This window comes from Glycine soja, chromosome 19 (assembly GCF_004193775.1).
Source record: "Glycine soja cultivar W05 chromosome 19, ASM419377v2, whole genome shotgun sequence".
Lineage (NCBI taxonomy): Eukaryota > Viridiplantae > Streptophyta > Magnoliopsida > Fabales > Fabaceae > Glycine > Glycine soja.
The window spans coordinates 16,995,171-17,016,736 of NC_041020.1; the positions used below are offsets into that span (position 1 = coordinate 16,995,171).

Below are 21,566 nucleotides of genomic sequence, written 5' to 3' on the forward strand. Positions count from 1 at the left end.
TTTCACTTTAGTTATTAGTCAATTCAATTAAGAATGAGAAATCCCAAAGAGAAAACGTCCGATTGATTTTTCACTTTATTTTACTAAAAGGTATTTTTTATTATTATATTATTATTTTATCTCTTTTTTTATTTCCAACGTGGTTACGGCACGACCGAACGGTCGGAATTCATTTTAACCGAAACTAACGGATGATACAATTCAAACGATCGGTGGAAATTTATTTTATTTTTAGATTAAGCGAGAAATGACTTAAATAAATGGCTTAAGCACGTCAAAAGAGGGTATAAAAAGTAAATGAAAACGAGAATAAAAATACATGAAACAAAATGTGGACCACCACGGGTACATAGAATGAATTGAAAAGCTTGGTTTGAGGTACTTACCCGTTGAAGACTGAAGAAAACGAAGAACGAACGATGAATCTTGAAGAACGGTCGAGAATCTTCGCGTAATTACTCACGGAAACGTTACGGAAGCGCCTCGGCTTGGATTTTCTTCACGGAACTAATTTTCCTCAGCTATTACGAGAGAGAGAGAAGTGCCTAAGGGGCTGAACCCTTTTCTACTTCACTTCTCCCCCTATTTATAGAAAATTGGGGGAGAAGCTTGCCACCCAGCTCGCCCAGGCGAGCAAGGTTGCTTCCTCCAGAAGCAACAGCCTTCTGGAGGAATCTTCTGGAGAGCCTAAGTGGGCCTGGTTGCTATTTGCACCCCCATTTTTACTAAATACACCCCCTGCCTTTTTTGGTGATTCTTTTTTCGTAAAGTTACGGAAACTTACGAATTTCGTAACGATACTTGTTTTCTTTCCGTAATGTTACGGAACCTTGCGGATTGTGCATCAATATTTTCTTTTGATTTTCGGCACGTCACGGAATTTCACAAATTGCCTAATGATGGGTGCCAAGCACCTCAAAATGACCAAACACAAGTTGCATGCCACCAAGCAAAGGTCCCTGGACGAAATTAGGGTATGACAGTTTGGAACTCTTCCCGTATTGACTACAGTCATCATGACGTGACTACAATCATAGTGAATTTACCATGACCATCGTCGGAATGGTGACGTTGTTTGTAGAGGGGTGTTGTCATCTCACCATGACTCTTATGCTCCCCATGACCACACTGGATACACTTCGATCGTGGTCAAGTGATAGAGTCTTCAAATTTGTAGGTAAAAGTGTAAATTTTTACTTTTTTCACTTAATTGAACATTATACTTCTGTCAAGATAAAACTAGTATTTAAACGTGAATTCTATCAAGAAAATGCATGCAAATGATACAAAATATTACTCCAGAAGTGATTTATCAATCTCACAACAATAAACATTTATAATATAAATAAATAATAAAAATATAAAATTATATAACAAATCATGGAATCTTTTTTGTTTTTTTAAAAAATTGAGAATTCTTAACCTAAAGTCAAAATAATTACATTACATAAAGTTATAAAAAGTATAACATTATAAAAGAATATAAAAATTTATATAATAACTTATTGAAGTTGTCTAAAAAGAGAATTTATAATTATTCAATTAAAAAAGCATGAATAAATTTGAGGAAGAAAAGCGCATCAACTGAATAAATATGTAACATCAAATAATGTTATATCTTATGTGGTATGGTATTTTATTAAAAAAAAGATATTCGATGAAGTAAAATATAATATCTTTGAAAATATTAATCACATTCAATATTTACCATAAAAATAAAAAATTAACAAAAGGACGTTGCAAAAAGCTTTAAAATTATTCATATCCTATCCACATTGCTTTACTTGATATAATAATAATCCCCTAACGTAAAAATTAGCTTATATTGAATAATATATATGAAATACAAATAAAAGTTCCAGAAAAGGTTAATTGAAAAACATATTCAACACTAAATAATAATTTAATTTACAAAGTCCAAGTTCATTGACTAGCACTAGCTCCACCTCCTCCTGTACACGCATCTTCAGGCACAGAAGGCGACTCCGAAACCAAGTCCAACGCGTCATGAGACGGCGACACGTGGATCCCACTCAAGTCCTCGATCATTTTCGCTACGTGGCTCATCCTGGGTCGTTGATCAGGCGCCGCCACAGTGCACGCCATAGCAATCTGCAACAGCGCCACCATCTCCTCCTCAATGTCCTTGTACCTCATCAGCTCGAGATCGAACACCTCCGCCGTCCATTCCTCCCTCACCACTGAACGGACCCACCGGGGAAGCTCCAGCGCCTCCGCGGCAGCGGAGGGGCACTTCCCCGTCAGAATCTCCATCAGGAGGACCCCGAAGGAGTACACGTCAGACATATGGGTCTGCTTCCGGCCATCCAATGATGCCTCCGGCGCGAGGTACCCGTTGGATCGAGCACACGTGGGGCCGGCGAAGATGGAGGAGAGCCCGAAATCCGACACGCACGCGTTGCCCACCACGTCGACAAGAACGTTCGTGGATTTGATATTACCGTGGGTGAGCTTATCACTGTTGTGAATGAAGGCTATGCCTCGTGCCGCTCCAGCTGCGAGTTTCACCCGCGTGGTCCAATCCAGTGGGGTCCGTCCCGGTCCTCGGTTACCTGTGGGAGACACCGATTCATTATTCATTTTTAAGTTGAGTTTTATTTACGTTTTTGCCCCATCATATATGTATATGGAAAAAAAAATTCGGAATCATATTTTCTATCACATTTTTAAGTAATAATTTTTCTTAACAGATTTTTAAGTAATAATTAAATTTTTTTAGAAATTATAACATTATTATCTGAATTTTTCTGTTATTTAATTTTTTTTTTCATAATATTATAGTTTTTTAGAAAATTTTAATTAATAAAAGATAAAAAGAAGTTTGTGAGGGATTCTTTTTATATCACTACCATTTTCTTTGCTCTCAAATTGTATTAATTTTCTTCATGTTATAAGAGCGAAAGAAGTAAAATAGATATACCAAATATCTGCCATTATTTATTCAAAGACTTGTCATATTAATTTAAAGGTTTGATTATGATTTTAGTTTCGTTAATTTAAATCAGGTGTGATTTTAATTTTTTTTAATTAATTAATGGTTTTTAAGATTAATTAATTTTTATATTTTTTTAATAAGATTTATCAAATTATCTTTTTACACACAAAATCGTTACAAATTAAATTTATTTTTATTGATAAAGACATCAAATTTTACTAAAAATTAAAAATCCTATTATTCACTTTTCAAATCATAATCTCATCTCTTATTTTCAATTTTTTTCTAAAATTTTAATTTCTATCTTTTTAAAATTATTTCATGTTTTCAATTAATAGTTACTCCTTCAATGTTTAGGTATAAAATGAGAAAAAATCAGTTTTAGAATAGAAGGAAATTAATTAAAGGTTAAAATTGCTTGATTTTAAAATTAAAAAAGACATAATTAACTAGAAAATTTAAAATTATATATTATATAGATTTCTATTATCTCAAATTATATTATATAGATTTCTATTATCTTAAATTTTATGTTTTCTATCTTTTTCCTTTCTAATATAAAATTATCGTATTATTCACTAAAGCAAGGGCATCTGACTTTTGCACAAGGTTCAAATGGTTGTGGCCTACTTTGCCCTTTTTGGTTACATTCTCAATACTTGAGTGGCTAAAGATAAAAGCAAAAGGCCAAAGGTTGTTTTGGAAAAGAACAAAAAGCAAAGGAGAAATTCTCACAAAAGACACTAGCTAGTAGTATTCTCTATTCTCTCTCCCCCCCACCTACTTTTATAAGAAAAGAATCTAATACAGTAGCGTAGTATGTAAATAGTTCAGTAACCCCTATCCCAGATGGGTCATATAGTGCATGCTGTGCTCATTTAACAATTGTTTTGTCTGTGAATGATGGTAAATGCATGAAAAGCTGAAGGTTGGAAGGAAGAAAGAAGGACCTGTTGATCCCGTGTTGCAAACAAAGATGCATAATCACATGCTCCAACTTCAAAATCTTCATTGCATCAACATGGACCCCTACCCAAAAATCAAAATAATAACTCTAGTTTGATCTGGGTACCCTACATGCACGGGTGTCTTGTTCATTACACCATCATCACTAAATAAGTAGGTGACAGATTATGTTGTAGTTTTTACTATTTCTTTTACGCTATTTTATTGGCTGGCAGCAAAGACAATGCCGGAAAAAAAAAATCTTGAATAGCTTTTATAAGTATTTTTCATAATTAGAATTTTATAATATAAAGAAATCTTGAAAGCACCAATAAAATAAGTAGATCGTATGAATTTTAATATTGTCAAAAAAGAGAGAAGTCGGTAAGACGAAATTTATGATAAATTATAGTATATGCGAAGATTTGATCTTTAATTCAAAGTTATTCACGTCAAATAATTTATATAACATCCCCAATAAAGTTTTTATAGTTGTTACAATTTATTTAAACTTTAATATAAATATTTATTATGCCAGATCATTATAATAAAACTTTGGTTCTACTCAACATTTAATTAAGGACAGTTTATTTAATTTTTTTATTAAATAAAATAAAGAATTTTTTCGGTGATAATATATTTATTTAAATTTATTTTACTTTAAAAAATAATTTTCTGTTTTTTTTTATTATCGAAATCTACTTCTTATAAAAATATTATTTTAAAAAGCACTTTCAAAGTTTTTTTTTTTAATTTAAACAAACTACTATAAAAGAAAATGGATTTTATTATTTTTAAAGTTGACTAAATCACTAAACACGGACTTTTACTGAATTTCAGCAGTGGAATGGAACAACTAAAAACAAAAATCTCGAGCAACGAAAAATCCTAAATAAATTTAGAAAAAAAGAAAAATTTGATAGTAAGTAATAAAATGATGTGATGTTACCGTGGAGGAGCCAGGACAAGCTACCATTGGGCATGTAATCGGACACAAGCAACTTCTCATCTTTGGCGAAATAGTAAGCCCTCAAAGGAACAACATTGCAGTGTCTCAACCTTCCAAGCACTTCCATTCGCTGCTGGAACTCCCTCTTCCCTCCAACACTCACTTCTTTCAGTCTCTTCACCGCAGCAACGGTCCCATCATCGAGCACCGCTTTATACGCAGTCCCAAACACGCCCTTCCCCAACATTTCCGCAGACGCACGCAGCAATTCCTCCAACTCAAACCTCATCACTCCTTCCAAAAACACCATCCCGTCGCTGTTTACACCCCTCTCGGCACACCCTTTGTACACCGCATTCGACTTCGAATGAGTCTCTGCTTTCCCTTCTTTTAATAACCGCCAGAAATAGCAGTAGAGAAGAAATGAAACAAGAGCCAACACCAACACGTCGCCGAGAACAATAATAACCAAAACCATCACCCCAATTTTTGGCGCTGCCCCGTGGGTTTTTCTTTTATTCAAAACTGTGTCGTTTCGAGGCTTCAACGGCGAAGCGAGGGCAGGGATAGCTTTTGTCTGGCCTTTGCATTTTCGTAACGGAACTCCACAGAGAAAAAGGTTGTTAGAAAACGCGGACCCGGGGAAGCCTGAAAGCGAATCGGGTATTTGACCGGAGAGTTGGTTACTCGAAACGTTGAAATCTTGAAGATGAGAAAGGTTGATCATGTTGGGAATGCGGCCGCGGAGGTTGTTGGAGTCGAGGCGGAGGGGAGGAGGTGGGTTAAATGGTTGACAGTGGCCGGAATCTGGCCAGAGAGGTTGTTGTGGGAGATGTCGAGGCGGTAGAGGTGGGGGAGGGAGGTGACGGTGGCGGGAAACTCGCCGGAGAATTTGTTGTGGGAGAGGAAGAGGAGCTTGAGGGCGGTGAGGTTGGAGAGGGAGGGGAAGGGACCGTCAAAACGGTTGCGTTTAAGGCTGAGGATGCGGAGTTGGGTGAGGGAAGTGAGGGGGAGGATGGAGCCGGTGAGGTTGAGGTCTTCGAGGACGAGGTGGGAGACGCGGTGGTGGAGGCAGGAGACGCCGTGCCAGGTGCAGGGGTTGGAGGACGTGGAGTTCCATTGGGAGAGGAATTTGTTGGAAGGGTCGGAGGAGGCTTTGAACGACATTAGGGGGTGGAAGTCGGGGTTGCTGGCGGCGGAGTGGACGACAAGGGAGAGGTAAAACGACAGGGAGATGGTGGTGGGAAGGAGGAGGTAAGGGGAACCAGGTGACGCCATTGCTGGAGTGGGTGAAGAGTGAAGTGAGTGAGTGATGAGGCTGGTGCGGTTGGTTTTGTATTATTGTGAGCAGAGCTGGAAAGTCACGTCAATAAATAAATAAATGTTTAAATTTAAGATTTTTTTTTAAAAATATTATAGGCTAAATTTGATTTTTATCCATTATCTTTTACTATTTTTTTCATTTTATTACATTAAAAATTTATTTTGATTATTTATATTTTTAAAAATTTTATTTTGGTATATTAAGTTTTAAAAATTTTAAAATAATTAATTATTTTACTCACCACTATTTTATATTAATTATTTTACTTATATTTAGTATACACTCAAAATTTAAAATATTGACATAGCACTAACATTTTTAATGGAAAATGAAAGAAATAATTAAAATAAAACTTTCAAAAACTAAAAGAACCAAAATGAAACTTTAAAAAACATAGAGGACTAAAATGAAACTTTTAAAATATAGACTTAAATGCAATTTTGATTCATCTATTTTACTCAATCTGTAATTTTGATCTATCTATTTTAAAATTGAAACATTTGATCTTCCTATTTAAAAAAATCAGTAATTTCGGTGCCCATATTTCAAAATAGAAACATTTGGCCTCCATATTTTAGAAAATCCAAATTTTTGGTTTAATCTTTAATTTTTTCTACATTTTATTTCTTTTATTTTCTTACTTTGTAACTAATTAAATCATCTCTTAATGGTACCTTAAATGAATATTTAGGTTTAGGGTTCAATTGGACTAAAAGAAAAGAAATAAAATGTAAACAAAATTGAGAATTTGACCAAAATTATAAATTTTCTAAAATAGAATGACTAAATGTCTCTATTTTGAAATGTGAGGACTAAAATCGCGGATTTTTTAAAATAGAAGAACCAAGTGTCTTAATTTTGAAATGGAGGGATCAAAATTGTGGATTGAGCAAAATAGGGGGACTAAATTTACATTTAAGCCTAAAACATATTGTACCAAAATGAAAAAAAATACTAAAACATAATGGACCAAAAATAACATTTAGCCTATATTATGTATTAGGAGAAAAGCAATTGTTCATGCCTAAGTGTTTCTTCATTTAAAAAAAAAAAACAAACATAATAAAGGTTATGTGTAACAACCCGTCTCTTCACTACGATATCACTACTCTAAAATGCGACATTTAAATTTTAAGTGAAAACTCTATTAATTGGATTATGAAAACAAGGGTAAAATTTTTGCGATATACATTCACCAAACAACACACAAATACGTGAATATATATATATATATATATATATATATATATATATATATATATATATATATATATATATATATATATATATATATATATATATATATATATATATATATATATATATATATATAAAATTACTATACATCATTCACGTGTTAGATAATTCAGTTTTTACATGTATCTAAACCTGTGATTTACATGCCCAATAAAAAAGAATCAAGGAACCAACTACGGAAGAGTTGATAACAAAACACAACTCTCTCCCAAAATAAATTTTAATGTTATCACGTCGGCTTGACGGTTCTAACAAAAGAATCTCCCTCCAACATCACCTACTACTGCTCATCTGCTCCCACAAACGAAGGTTCACGATCATCACATGTACCAACTACATGATACAAAATTGCAAGTGTGAGTTTATTATAAAAGATTAACAAACACCAAACAATGATTAGCAAGAAAACAATAACAGTAACCAAAATCATTCTTAATAATCCATTAATTCAACGTACACTTAACAAACTAGTCATAAACTTTTTCCACAATTCAAATCAATTATCCTTAGAATGATGCATGCACCTAACTCAACTCTCAAATGCAATGTGGTACCATTCGTTAGGAAATAACTTAAGCGTGTCCACATGACACTCTCACTTAGGAAAATTAGACGACAAATGTTGAGGTCACCCTATCGTGCATAGGCCACTCCCCCCCCCCCCATGGTGATCAACATGAGTCTCAAGGGAGTTTCAAACTGAGTGACATGTGTAACGACCCGCCTCGTCGCTACGATATCACCACTCTAAACCGTGAAAATTTCAATTTTTAATTGAAAACTCCGTCAATTTGCTTATGAAAAATGAAAGTAAATTTTTCAAGATATATTCACCAAACAACACATCATTACTTAAATGAATACATACATACATACATATATATATATATACATACATACATACATATATATATATATATATATATATATATATATATATATATATATATATATATATATATATATATATATATAGGTATAGTAACTCAGTACACAACATTCACATAATGGAAAGTAAATTAGTTTATACATATAATTAAATCTGTGATTTACATCCTCAATTCAAAAAAAGAATTATGGAACCAGCTACGGAGGAGTTGATTAACAAAACACAAATCTCTCCAAAAATAATCCCAACGTCATCACATAGGCTTGGTGGCTCCACAAAAGAATCTCACTTCACGTACTCTACTACTATCATTCTGCTCCCACGAACAAAGGTTCGCGATCATCACAGGTACCAACCACACGGTACAAAAATTGCGAGGGTGAATTTATTATAAAAGAAATTAATACAAAAATCAAATAACCATAATTAGTAAGAAAACATTAACAAATACCATAAGCATACACAAACATCCATTAGTCTAACATACACTCAACAAGTAGTCATCATCCATCCATAATTCCAATCAATGATGCTCAGTATGGTGCATGCACCTGACCTCAACTCTCAAATGCAATGTGGTACCATTCATCAAGGTAATAGCCTAAGCGTGTCCACACGACACTCTCACTTAGGAAAACTAGGCAGTAAGTGTCAAGGTCACCCTGGCGTGCACATGCAACTCCCCCTCCCCCCCCACGGTGATCAGCCTGAGTCTCAAGGGAGTTCCAAACTGAGTGACATGCCCCAAGTACAAGTATTCCTCCTAAGGAGAAACTACAAGTACTTATTGACAAAGTTTATACTATTTCCATGCAATATGAAGTATGAAACATGGGCACCATCAATGCACCGACCGTGGATAATTAAAGATTCTAAGCCATCCCCCTTTAGAGATGCTTAAAACTCTTTAACCACTTTATTTCCCCTACCAGGGATATCCAACATGGTCACTGCACCCCCCATGTACATACACAACATACATCATCACAATGACATTTTCAACATCATCAACATCTCATCTCAATGTCATTCTCAACATCATCATCATCTCATCTCAATGACATTATCATCAATAACAACATCATCTCATATCAACATAATCATCAATAACAACATCATCTCATATCAATTAATTCATCAATAACAATATCATTAGTAAATCACATTCCGCATATACATACATATATAGTTCATGCCTGAGATTCACACTCCCAGGTCGTCAGACAACACAAGTTTAATAAAAACAATAATGTCATTTATCAATAATAGACATATCGCATCTCATTAGTCAAAACATTATTTTTCTTGAAAACTAGCATGCAACAGGGACAAGCATACATCCTCACAATTAGGTTCCCTGACCCCAACTATGGTATCAAAAGTCATAAATTATAATAAGCTCCCCTCACCTATCGTGAGCTCTACGTCATTTCCTCTTTGTGTTGCTCGGAGACCTCTCTCGTTCACATTCGTCAGTCCAAACGCAAGGTTCTATATACCATGTTGAAGGAAATTTAGTATAGATTTCAAAAACAAGGTTAATAACAACATTCGGGGTCAATTACCCCTGTCAAAACATAAACAGCTAAAAGGTGTTTTAGATTCTATTAAAAGAAGACGTCATTTTGAAATTTCGATAACGCCAATGTAACCGGGGTTCAGTGAAGGTCACGAAAATAACATCAATTTTATATAAAAAAAAATAACTTTTACAACATCTCATTTTCAAGGGTTTTTCAAAGGAAGTGTAAAAACACCTTATTACAGTACCCAAAACACAAGAGACACTAAGAGAAGCTCAAACTAACTAGGAGAAAGACTTAGAAGTCAAGATTATCTTAGAGAAGCTACAAAAGAAAGGATTGAGGGATTTTTATCCACTGAATCCTTGAGGTGGATTCTGAGGATTCCGCTTTGATTAAAACGTTTCTCTTGGTGTGGTGGTTCGACGGCAAGCAATGGCGGCTCGTGGTGGCCACCGGTGGTCATGGGTGGTGGAGAAGAAGGTGTTAGGGTTTGGGTGGGCGTTTGGAGGGGAGGAGAGTGAAAAAAATCATGTTTTTCACACTGAAGAACGTATTTATAATTTGCAGATCTCGCTTAGCGAGCTCGTCTCGCTAAGTGGGAGTCCACTTTTGGCGCTAATCGCGACAATTCTTGCTCAGTGCAATTCCCTCTCGGGTTGGAATTTGCACTGAGTGCGACGATTCGCACTGAGCGCAATTCCTCTTGTGCTAAGCGCAACAATTCTCGCTCAACGCAATTCCTTCTCAGGTTGGAATTGTGCTTTTCGTGCTAAGGGAGAGGTGAAAATTTGTTATTTTGAAAATCCCAACGGTCAAACTGTGGAGACATGTGTTAGGAAGCTATAGTCAAAATGTGAAGACGATCCAATGATTAACAAATCCAGGATTGCAAATTTACTGAAATATGTTAGACAAATGGCCTTAGTTATCTTAAGAAGGGGGGTTGAATTATGATACAAAGACTATTCCCCAATTAAAATTTCACTCTCTCTTTTTGGATTAACAATGCACCCTTAACATGAATTACTCAAAAGACAATTCAAAATAAACTTCTTTAAAGCAAAAGATAAATAAAAATAAATAAAAGAAGTTTAAGGGAAGAGAGAAATGCAAACTTGATTTATACTGGTTCGACCACTTCCTGTGCTTACGTTCAGTCCTTAAGCAACCCACTTGAGATTTTCCACTCTCTTTGTAAAACTCCTTTTACAAAGTCTGAACCACACAGGGAGAACCCTTCCCTTGTGTTTAGGAATCCTTTACAACAAGAGACCCTCGGTCTCTTAATCCCTTTTCAGAAGTAAGAAGAAGAGAAGAATAAATCTTTCTTGAAAGAGAAAGATATTACAATTGAAGATCAATCAAGATTCCTTATTGAATATAAAAGTGTTTGACCAAAGAATCCTTTTTGAGAGGATAAGACATTTCAGTTCAAAAAAACTGTCTTAATCTTTTGAGAGGATAAGACTTTTTGGGCAATGAAAACTCTCAAGAATTTTCGTACCCCAAGTCACTTATATATAGGCCTTTGATGGCCATTCAAAAACATTAGAAAATATGTGATTGTTGGGAGTTATATTCGAAAATCCTTACTAGTAATCGATTACAATAATGGTGTAATTGATTACATAGTTACTTCTGAAGAGTTATGACTCTTCTTATTTGAAATTTGAATATTTAAACACTGGTAATCGATTACCAACTTACTATAATCGATTACACAACTTTGAAATTTAAATTCAAATTTCTTATGGCTGTTTTAAAAAGTTCCAAACCTCTGGTAATCGATTACAAGCCATGTGTAATCGATTACATGCTTTCTAAAATATTTAAAACCTTTTCAAAAAGCATATTAGCCACTAGTAATCGATTACATCCTTTGGTAATCGATTACCAGAGAGTAAATATCAATTTAAAATGATTTAGATAAAATTCTTTGGCCAAACCTTTATCTTTTTCAATTTGGAAACTTCTTCCTAAGATTCTAGAGATCAACTTGATCATATATCTTGATTTTCTTGGATTCTTATCTTGAATAAAACTTGAGAAGCATTTGATCCTTTAGCATCATCAAAACATCAAAATATCTTGCTTCTACAAAATAGGTTTAGGTAAAATTTGAAATTTCATAATTTCAACTTAGGTCAATAAAACTCCACATAACTCAACATCCATATCAAGCAAATCACGCATGACTTATTCACACCATACCTAAACTCATTCAATTCAATCATATAATAAAATAACACGATAAATACTATTAAACATCAGTTTATAATTAGCGATATTTTAGGGTGTTACAACATGCTTGGGTACCCGCATTTTTTTTCATGAAAAACCACAGGTACTTACTAACAAAGTTTATATTATTTCCATGCAATTATGAAGAATGAAACACAGGCACAATTAATGCATTGAACATGGATAGTTAAAAACTCTAAGCAATCCCCCTTCCCTCTCCAGGGATATCCAACAGGTCACTGCACCTCCATGTACATACACAACATACATCTATCATGATGACATCATTAACATCAACATCATCTCATCTCAATGACATCATCAACATCAACATCATCTCATCTCAATATCATCATCAACACCAACAATCATCTCATTTCAATACCATCATCAATCATCTCATCTCAATATCATCAACATCACAAGTAATCACATTCCATATATATACATATAAATTCATGCCTAGGATTCAAAATGTTTAGGTCTTCAGACAACACAAATCTCATACAATAATAATTCATAATACCACGACACTAATATTTTAGGGGAAAATTCTAAATTAAAGAGGAGAACTATGGTATACAAAACAAACTCTTATGCCTATTTAAAATTTAATAAAGAAGTAAATAAAAGAACAAATATAAAATTTTGGGCAGAGTCTCCTCCTGTAATTAAGACTTTTTGCAAAAATCCTAATCATTACAATAACATCATTCATAGTTTCATTCATCAATAGCAAATATATCACATCCCATTAGTTTAAAACATAGTTTTTCTTGAAAACCAGCATGCACAGGGACAAACATACATCCCCATGATTGGGTTCCCTGACCCAAACTATGGTATCAAAAGTTGTAAACAAACAATAAACTCCCCTCACCTATCTATATCTCTCTGTTAGTTCCTCGCGGTGTTGTTCTGATATCTCTTAGGTTTGCATCCTTTGGTTCAAACGTAGAGTTCTATATACCAAATCAAAGACAATTCAATATAGATTTCAAAGACAAGGTTAATATTAACATTCAGGGTCAAATACCTATTCAATTTTAAAAGGGAATAAAATGGTGTTTTTGGGTTCTTCATCAAAGAGACATCATTTTAAAATTCCGATCATGCCAATATGACCGGGGTTCAGCAAAGGTCACAAAAGTGAAATTTATTGTATGAAAAGGCAACTTTTACAATGTCTCACTATCAAGGGTTTTTCAAAGGAAGTGTAAAACCATCCAAAAATAATATCAAAATCACGAGAGATACAAAGAGGGGTTCAAACTAACTAGAAGAAGGCATAGAAATCACGGTTACTAATAAGTGCCACAATTTAGTTATTTTTGGGATTAAAATGTAACACTTCTCTTTTGATTGTAATAGTTTTCTTATAAACTTCCCTTAAATCTAGTTGTTTTATATATATATATTGTACATTTACTAATGTTTTTGTTTAAATATGGAAGATTCATCCATGATTATGTAGGTTTTGATGGTTGTTTGTTGAATCCAGAAGCCAAGTTAAAAGAAAAGGCAAAATGATCATTTTTCCAAGATTTCATACAACCATTCACCTAGGCTAGCAACCAGCTCACCTGGGCTAATCAAGTTTCATCAGGCCTCAACAACCAACTCGCTTGGGCGAGTAAGTACCTTCAACATTAAGTAAGCAACTCACCTGGACGAGTTGGTTTGCACCTCTTAGCTCAAATTCTATACAAACCATGCAAATCAAAGGAAGAAACATAAACCAGAGGCACCATAGAAGCAGAGAAGAAGCTCGAAGCCAGGAGAGAGAAAGGAGAAAGGAAGTGGCGTTGCGCTGTAGGGTTGTGACCGTAGATCGCATCCTTCATCATTTCTCTTGTTGATCTTTTGCTCTACGCAATGCTCATCTAGTTTCTCCAATGGATTGAATATATTCTTCATACCCTTGTGTATCTCTTTTGATTTTTAATATATGTATGAATCTTTTCTACTCATTACTGGTGATTTCTTTCTGTTCGTAATGCTTGATTCTATTTGATCACTAGTTTCAAAAAATTGGATTTTAAGTTTGACTGCAAAATACTCTTAGAATTTGAACTAAATGAATTTATTCTTTATGTTACGTTGCTAGGAATAGAGCATAATGTTTCGATTACAAATAGCATGAGATTGTAATTCTAATGTTGGGATATTTATTTCATATGCGAGGGATCGATATTCGGTAAATATTCTTAGGATTCTTGAGTGCGAGAGATTGATTCGAGGTAATTTAATGTGTGCACAGTAATGTTAGAAAATGATTCATATATGTTAATCTTGTTAGGATACTGAGGGTATGAACGATAAAATCCAATTCTACATTTTTGTTGAATTAATTAAATTCACTATTATTGTTTCCGTAATTTTATGTATTTTCGACGCCTAAATTTCTCTATTTCCATTATTCTGTTACTTTAGTTATTTTTCATTAGTTAGACAAACCCATGATATCTCGATTAAATTTGTACATAACTATTGAACTGCTTGCTTTTATCCAGAAGAATTGAGTAACTCAAGTCCCTGTGGAGACGATTTCTTTTTATAAATCTATAACTTGCAAAGACATTGGTACGCTTGCCAATAGTCTAACAATTATCTCGAAGAAATCATGATGGGAGGGTCAAGAGCTCTGTTCTCTACCGAATCCTCGAGTTGAGTTTTGAAGATTCCACTCCAATTAAAGTGTTCCTCTATGTGTGGTGGTCTAGCAGCAGGTGGTGGCAACTCGTGGTGGTCACTGGTGGTTGTGGGTGGTGGTGGAGGAGGTTCTATGGTTTGCATGAGGGTTTAGAGAGAGGAGGGGGGGGGGGGGGGTGAAAAATTGTGTTTTTCATGCTGAAGAACGTATTTATAATCTGCAGATCTCACTTAGCGAGCTCATTTTGCTAAGTGAAAATCAACTTTTGGCACTAAGCGTGACATTTCGGGCTGAGTGAATTATCTCCTTTGTGTGAAATAGCGCGCTGATCTCGTTGTCTGAATTATCTCCTCTACGTGGAATTGCACTTAAGATGCTTGTCTCGCTAAGCGAGTTGTCCAAAAGTGTTATTTCGCAAATCCCATCAAGAATGCAAACATGGGTTACAAACATATTGTCTAAGTTTGAAGACGATCCAACAGTTAATGAGTCCAAGATCATGATTTTTACCCAAACAAGTTTTGGGTCAAACTTGAAATCACAGATTTCCAACACAAATCAATCAAACTCCATATAACCTAACATCTACAACAAGCAGCTGCACAAGGATAATTCACACAACACTTCAACTAATTCAAATTAATCAAATAATCAAATAATACAAGAAATACATCAAACATCTATTTTCAGTTATCGAAATTTCAGAATGTTACATTATGTAATAATGAGTGATTTGTAAAGGTAGTTATAAGGATATAATAATAATAATAATAATAATAATAATAATAATAATAATAATAATAATTTAGAGATGTAGTATAAGGGTAAAATGGACACAAAAATGTATATACCAAAACTCCCTAAAAATAATAGTTTAAGATTAAATGAAAAAAAGGCTATGGACTTATAGTTTAAATTTTTAACACTGTCATCCAATTACAAGTCGTTACATATGATAAATTTATTGACTTTTACAATAATTACCTTAAAAGTTATAGGAAAAGTGACTTGTGATTAAATGATAGTATAAAATTATTAGTGTATAATCATTAAAATCATATTTAAAATATTTTTTGTTAAATCAATCCTCAGGTCCACATACTTTCACAAAACTTTCAATTAGGTCCTTGAACTTTTTTTTTCTTTTAATTAGGTCTTGAACTTCTATTATTATTCTTTAATTGGTTTTTCCATCAAATTGTTGTTATAAAAAATTAATCCCATACACCTATTTACCTAATTAGAGGCTGAGATAGTGAAATAATGCTTTTTGAGTGTGTTACAAGCACAACTGAGTCAATTTTGGGAGATTTTTGCAAAGTTTTAACCATTGTGTGTCAATTTGACCCAATCACAATTGACTTTGTAGAAATCTTTCAAAATTGAGTTAGGGGCTCAAAGACGATCAAATATCATCCTAGTGTCAATCATAAATGATGTCAACTAGGGATCAATCGATGTTGCTTTTAGGACTCCACTGGCACCTTATGAGAAATCAAAGTCTTTTTGGTTCCAAGGGAAGTATATGGTGACAAGGCTAAAACTTAGAGAAATTGATGAAAGGGAACCACTAGGATGTTGGGGTTTCACGGTCTATAATTTAAGTTTTTTAAAGACCATGAGCGGAACAAACTCCATCCCATTGATCACGTGTTACTGAAGAATCTCTAAGGTCTTAGAATGTACCTTTGTAGCATGATTTCAAGTGATGAGTTGCATTTGATCACCAAGCATCAAAATTATGACACCTATGCAATCCACGCGAGCAACAATCACAACAAGGTCTTGTTGCTAGCCGACAATAGACACATTGGGATTTAGTAGACACACTACTCTTTCTCTCTCCCTCTCCCCCTCTCAATATTGAATTTCATGTGTCATATTAGGTCAACCTCTTTCATATAAATATGAGAGTGATCTAACCCAAATCTCAATCATATCTTATCATATCAAATCATATTAGATTAGATACACAAGCAATTAATTAAATCATGTCTAATTAATTATTTTATCATATTGCATCTCATTTAATTAAATATGTTGTTAGTTAATTAAATTATATTTTATTAATTAACCATGAAAAAAAAAATTTCATTTAATTCATTCATCTTCTCCAATTGATTACTCTATATGTGTGATTGTTAGGGTTTTATTTCACATTAGATTCAACTTATAGTCAAGTGTATCCCAATCAAGATGTAGTATCTGAACTATCGTTCAAGTCGTCTCTCAAAGGAATAAAGGAGAGATTTCATGTAATTATTTAACTAAGAACTAGGTTTTTTATTTTTGTTTTGTGATTGTCATGAAATAAATAACATAAAATAAACCGCAATACGACCAACAGCGAGAAAGAATGCATTTTTTACTCACACTCTCTCCAAAACTCTTACCCAAACCCTAGAACCTCCTCCTCCACCAACCACGACCACTGGTGACCGCCACGAGCTGCTGCTGCTTGCTGCCGGACCACCCCACAAAGCGGAACACTTTAACCAAAGTGAAATCTCCAAAACTCAACTCGAGGATTTAGTAGAGAATGAAGCCTTCAACCCTCCCTTTGCAGTTTCTTCGAGGTAACCGTGTTTTCTATGCCTTCTCCTAGTTAATTTGAGCCTTTCTTAGTATCTTTTGTGATATGGTACAATTATTAGATGTTTTTACACTTCCTTTGAAAAACCTTTGCAAATGAGATGTTGTAAAAGTTTTCTTTTTATAAAATTGATATCTTTTTCGTGACCTTCGTTGAACCTCAGTGATAAGAATCCTGAAACTGCCTAAATACAGGGACCTTTGACCAGGAGTAGGACCAAACAATTAGTGGATACCCTCCAACAAATGGTAGCAGGCATACTTAACAAAGACTAAGTGGGGAAGGATGAAGGCCCAGAAGTAGAGGCACTACTAAGCATATTAATCATTGCTAAAGGCCCAAACTGATTTAAAGGCCCATGTCTATTTCTATTTTCCCTTCAAATACACTATATGTATGGATTTCATTTCCAATAGAAGCACTTTTGCATTTGATAAAAATTTTGTGAGAACTTTTCTCTGGGTTCCTCGCTAAACCAATCTTGGACTTATCAAGGTAATCCTTGTGGTGTCTACCCTAACTTATCTTCCATCTCCGGAAGTGGCGTCATCCAAAACTCTGTAGTCTATATTAAGTGATCCGCTCCTAGTACGGATCATATCATCTGGTATCAGAGCTTCAACTCTTGTTACAGGTTCTAGCCTATCCAATTTTTATTTTTTTTCTCTTTGTAATTTGTCTCAGGTTCGTGTTCTATTCTGTTATTTGCGTCTTGTTGCGTTCTTGTTTGTGTTCTTGTTTTCATTCTTGTTCTTGTCCTTGTTGTTGTTGTTGTTGTTGTTGTTGTTCTTGTTTTGTCATACCCTAATTTCGTCCGGGGACAATTGTTGTCGGCGTGTGGACCTTGGTTGATCACTTTGAGACGCTTAACACTCATCGTTGCATAATCCGTAAAGTTTCGTGACATTTTGGAAAGAAATAAGCCAAAAACACAAAAACGGGGTTGCACTTATCAAAATTGCGGGTGTAACTAGCATTGGGACCATCTAGAACATTCTGGAAGGTGGCGCACTCCTCAAATTGGGGGGTGCGCTCAGGAAACTTAATCACTAAGCAACCTAGAGGGGGGTGCACTCAGAAAATTAGGTGGTGCGCTTAGGAAACTTCATCACTAAGCATCCTAGAAGGGGGGTGAACTTATCAAATGGGGGGTGTACTCAAAAATCTTCCTCAAGAAGCCTCTGGGTAGCAACCACCTCCCCTTTTCTCCTATAAATAGGGGAAGGGGGCTGAATTTAAGGATCCGACAATTTTTGCACTAAGCTTTCACTTGAAATTAGTGAGGAGAAGAGAAAGAAGGAAAAAAATCCAAGCCGAGGTGCTTCCGTAACGCTTCTGAGACGTTTCTATGAGCGATTCCGTGGAAGTTCTTCACCGTTCTTCGTCGTTCTTCGTTCGTTCTTCGATCTTCAACCGGTAAGTTTCTGAATCCGAAGCTTTCAATTCATTCTTGTTTTGTTTGCTTTCATTCTTCATCTCATTTACTTTTGGTATTATTTTCTTCTGCTTTTACGAGCTTTCAACCGTTTATTTAAGCCGTTATCTCGTTTAATATTTGATAAAATGAATTTCAACCGATCATTTGTGTTGTAATTTCGTTTAATTATTGTTAAAACAAAATATCTTTGAAGAAAATAATAGTAAAATGATCAAAATATCTCTGAAAAAAATAATAATAAAATAATCAAAAAAATCAATCAGACATTTTACTTTGAAAGTTTCCTTTAAATGAATTGATAATAACGCAGTGAAACTAAGGCTAAAATTAACTCACAAACTAAGCTTTGTCTGCAAAAATCACTTGAAGCCGTTTTAAGGTCCAACACCTTAAATGGTCACGAAGAACTACATAGGTCTGAGTTCCTCATCGCAATTGAGGATACGTAGGAGCAAAAGCCCCGCTTTTGTCGGCCACCCCAAGAGATCGTTAATGGTCCAACGCCTTAACGTTTCTCTCCTTTCAAAAATCAAGAGATCGTTGATGGTCCAACACCTTAACGTTTCTCTCCTTTTAAAAACCAAGAGATCGTTGATGGTCCAACACCTTAACGTTTCTCTCATTTTAAAACCAAGAGATCGTTAATGGTCCAACACCTTAACATTTCTCTCCTTTTCAAAAATCAAAAGATCGTTTAAAGGTCCAATGCCTTAAACGACTTTTGTTCGGTTAAAATATATTTTGCAAAAAAAGATAAAAACAACTTAACCAACCTTTAGTTCTCAAAGAACTATGTAGGTCTGATTTTCTCATCGCAATTGAGGATACGTAGGACCGAGGGAAACACCCTTGTCGACCACAAAAAGATAAAAAATACAAAAAGGCCCATAAAAAGCTAAAAAACATAAAAAAGGGGAAAATACATAATTTTGAAGTCATGTCTTGAACACTCGATTAGAGGCTGTCGTCCCTTGTGATGGACGCGTGGGGTGCTAATACCTTTCCCGTGCGTAAAAACAACTCCCGAACCTTTTATACTTAAAGTTCGTAGACCCACATTTGGTTTTTCTAATGTTTTCCTCAAATAAACGTTGGTGGCGACTCCGCGCGTTTTCCTTTCTTGAAAGACGTATCCGTGAGCCTTCGTGTCGCCCTCCCGCCGAAGGGTAGGTCACGACAGTTGGCGACTCTGCTGGGGACATTTAGAGAGTTAGGTCGCTCAGTCAGTGTGCAATGTTGTTATCATGACTCCTTCTTTATTTATGTTCCCTTTCCCTTTTATCCTTCGTTGTACTTGTTTGTATATAATCTTTTGTTGTACATATTGGTATATAATCTTTGCTGTGATGCTATGTTTGGTGTGTTCGTCTATCAATTACATTCATAGTTAGAAATACTTTTTCTACACACACATGACACCTAAACCTCACACACACATTGAGATACTAGGCCTTACACACGGGTCTATGTGAGCCACAAGGAGTGGAGGTCGATCTGTGGTCATGCTGAGTCTCCGACTCGCTTGATGACAGTGAAGCCTCATCTAGAGTTTTTCTCTTTTAGTGATGCATTGTCGCTGATAGTCCCTATTGCCATAATGTATTACTTAAGAGGATGATATCTCTAGAAGCTAGTAAGGTTACATAAAACCACCCTTGGGAACTATCACTAGCAGTGGACTTTTTGGATCTTTCCCATTAGATTCCCAAATTAAGGGCATGTAGCAAACTTACTCTGGCATTTTCCTTGATTGCATCATGCATCTCTTCATGGCATCGCAATGGACATATCATTCCCGTATTTGTCATTTATCATATTCGTGCATTGCATTTTGCATAAATCACTACATTACCACACATCTGCATTTAGCATGCTCTTTTGTTCTGACAACTACATACATTCTATTGCATGTCATGTCCACTCATGCATGCATCAGATGGTCTGTTAGAAAGACCCAACATCTTTACCTACTGCTGTCAATTTTACTTATTTGCATTTTTACTGTTTTTAGCCTAGACTTAGTTTAATTCTGTTCCAAATCATCAATTATCAATGTTTCTTTCAACAATGCCTTATTTCTGAATTTAACCCTGTCTTAGACTAGTTCCCTAAGTTCGATACTCGGATTCATCCGTTTTAATTCTAAATACTTGACGATCCGGTGCCCTTTCTGGAAAATCGGATTTCCCTTGAACATATTTGTATAAAGAAAAAGTGGACCAAAAAGTAACTGCAGGGGAAATCCAACATGGTTCTACAAGGGAGAACACCTAGTATCGGAGACCGGATTGATGGTTTAACACTTGATGTTAGTGACATGCCTGCTTTCTGTGAACAAGTGCCTTTTATAAATGGGGAAGATCAGGTGGATGATGTATATGCAAATCATAATGATCATGATGAAGGTTTTGGGAGAATATTCAAACATAACTGCGTATGAACAAAGTAATGTATATAACATATCTCATAATAGTAATACATTTTTTGCTTTTCATATTTTCAAGTTAATGGTTGTATGTTGTTTATATAAATGATTATGTCCTAACTCAATTTTTTTTGACTTACGCAGACTCATAGCAACACCCCAAGGTCCCCTCCACACTCATATATTCCTTCCGAGGCTACGTCTAGGAAGACTAGACAATTGACTCAGCTGAGAAGGTTGATCGTCAGAAGTTTGGATCAGACTCGGCCATCAGTTAATGTGAATCCTGTTACTGGGAGAGGATCAGGCCCCCATAAAAGTTCCATAGTTATTTGGGGGTTGTAGCGCGAGAAAAAATTCCTATTCTCCA

The 21,566-nt window shown here is 35.0% G+C and overlaps 1 pseudogene across 1 annotated transcript; it reads right to left on the reverse strand.

Annotated features, from left to right (window-relative positions):
• Positions 1-1,804: 1,804 nt before the first annotated feature.
• LOC114398328 lies at positions 1,805-6,181 on the reverse strand (annotated as a pseudogene). The gene is made up of 2 exons (XR_003663576.1): positions 4,851-6,181; positions 1,805-2,573 (listed from the first exon to the last, which is right to left on the reverse strand). The product of XR_003663576.1 is annotated as a probable leucine-rich repeat receptor-like protein kinase At1g68400 (transcript).
• Between the last annotated feature and the right edge of the window lie 15,385 nt (positions 6,182-21,566).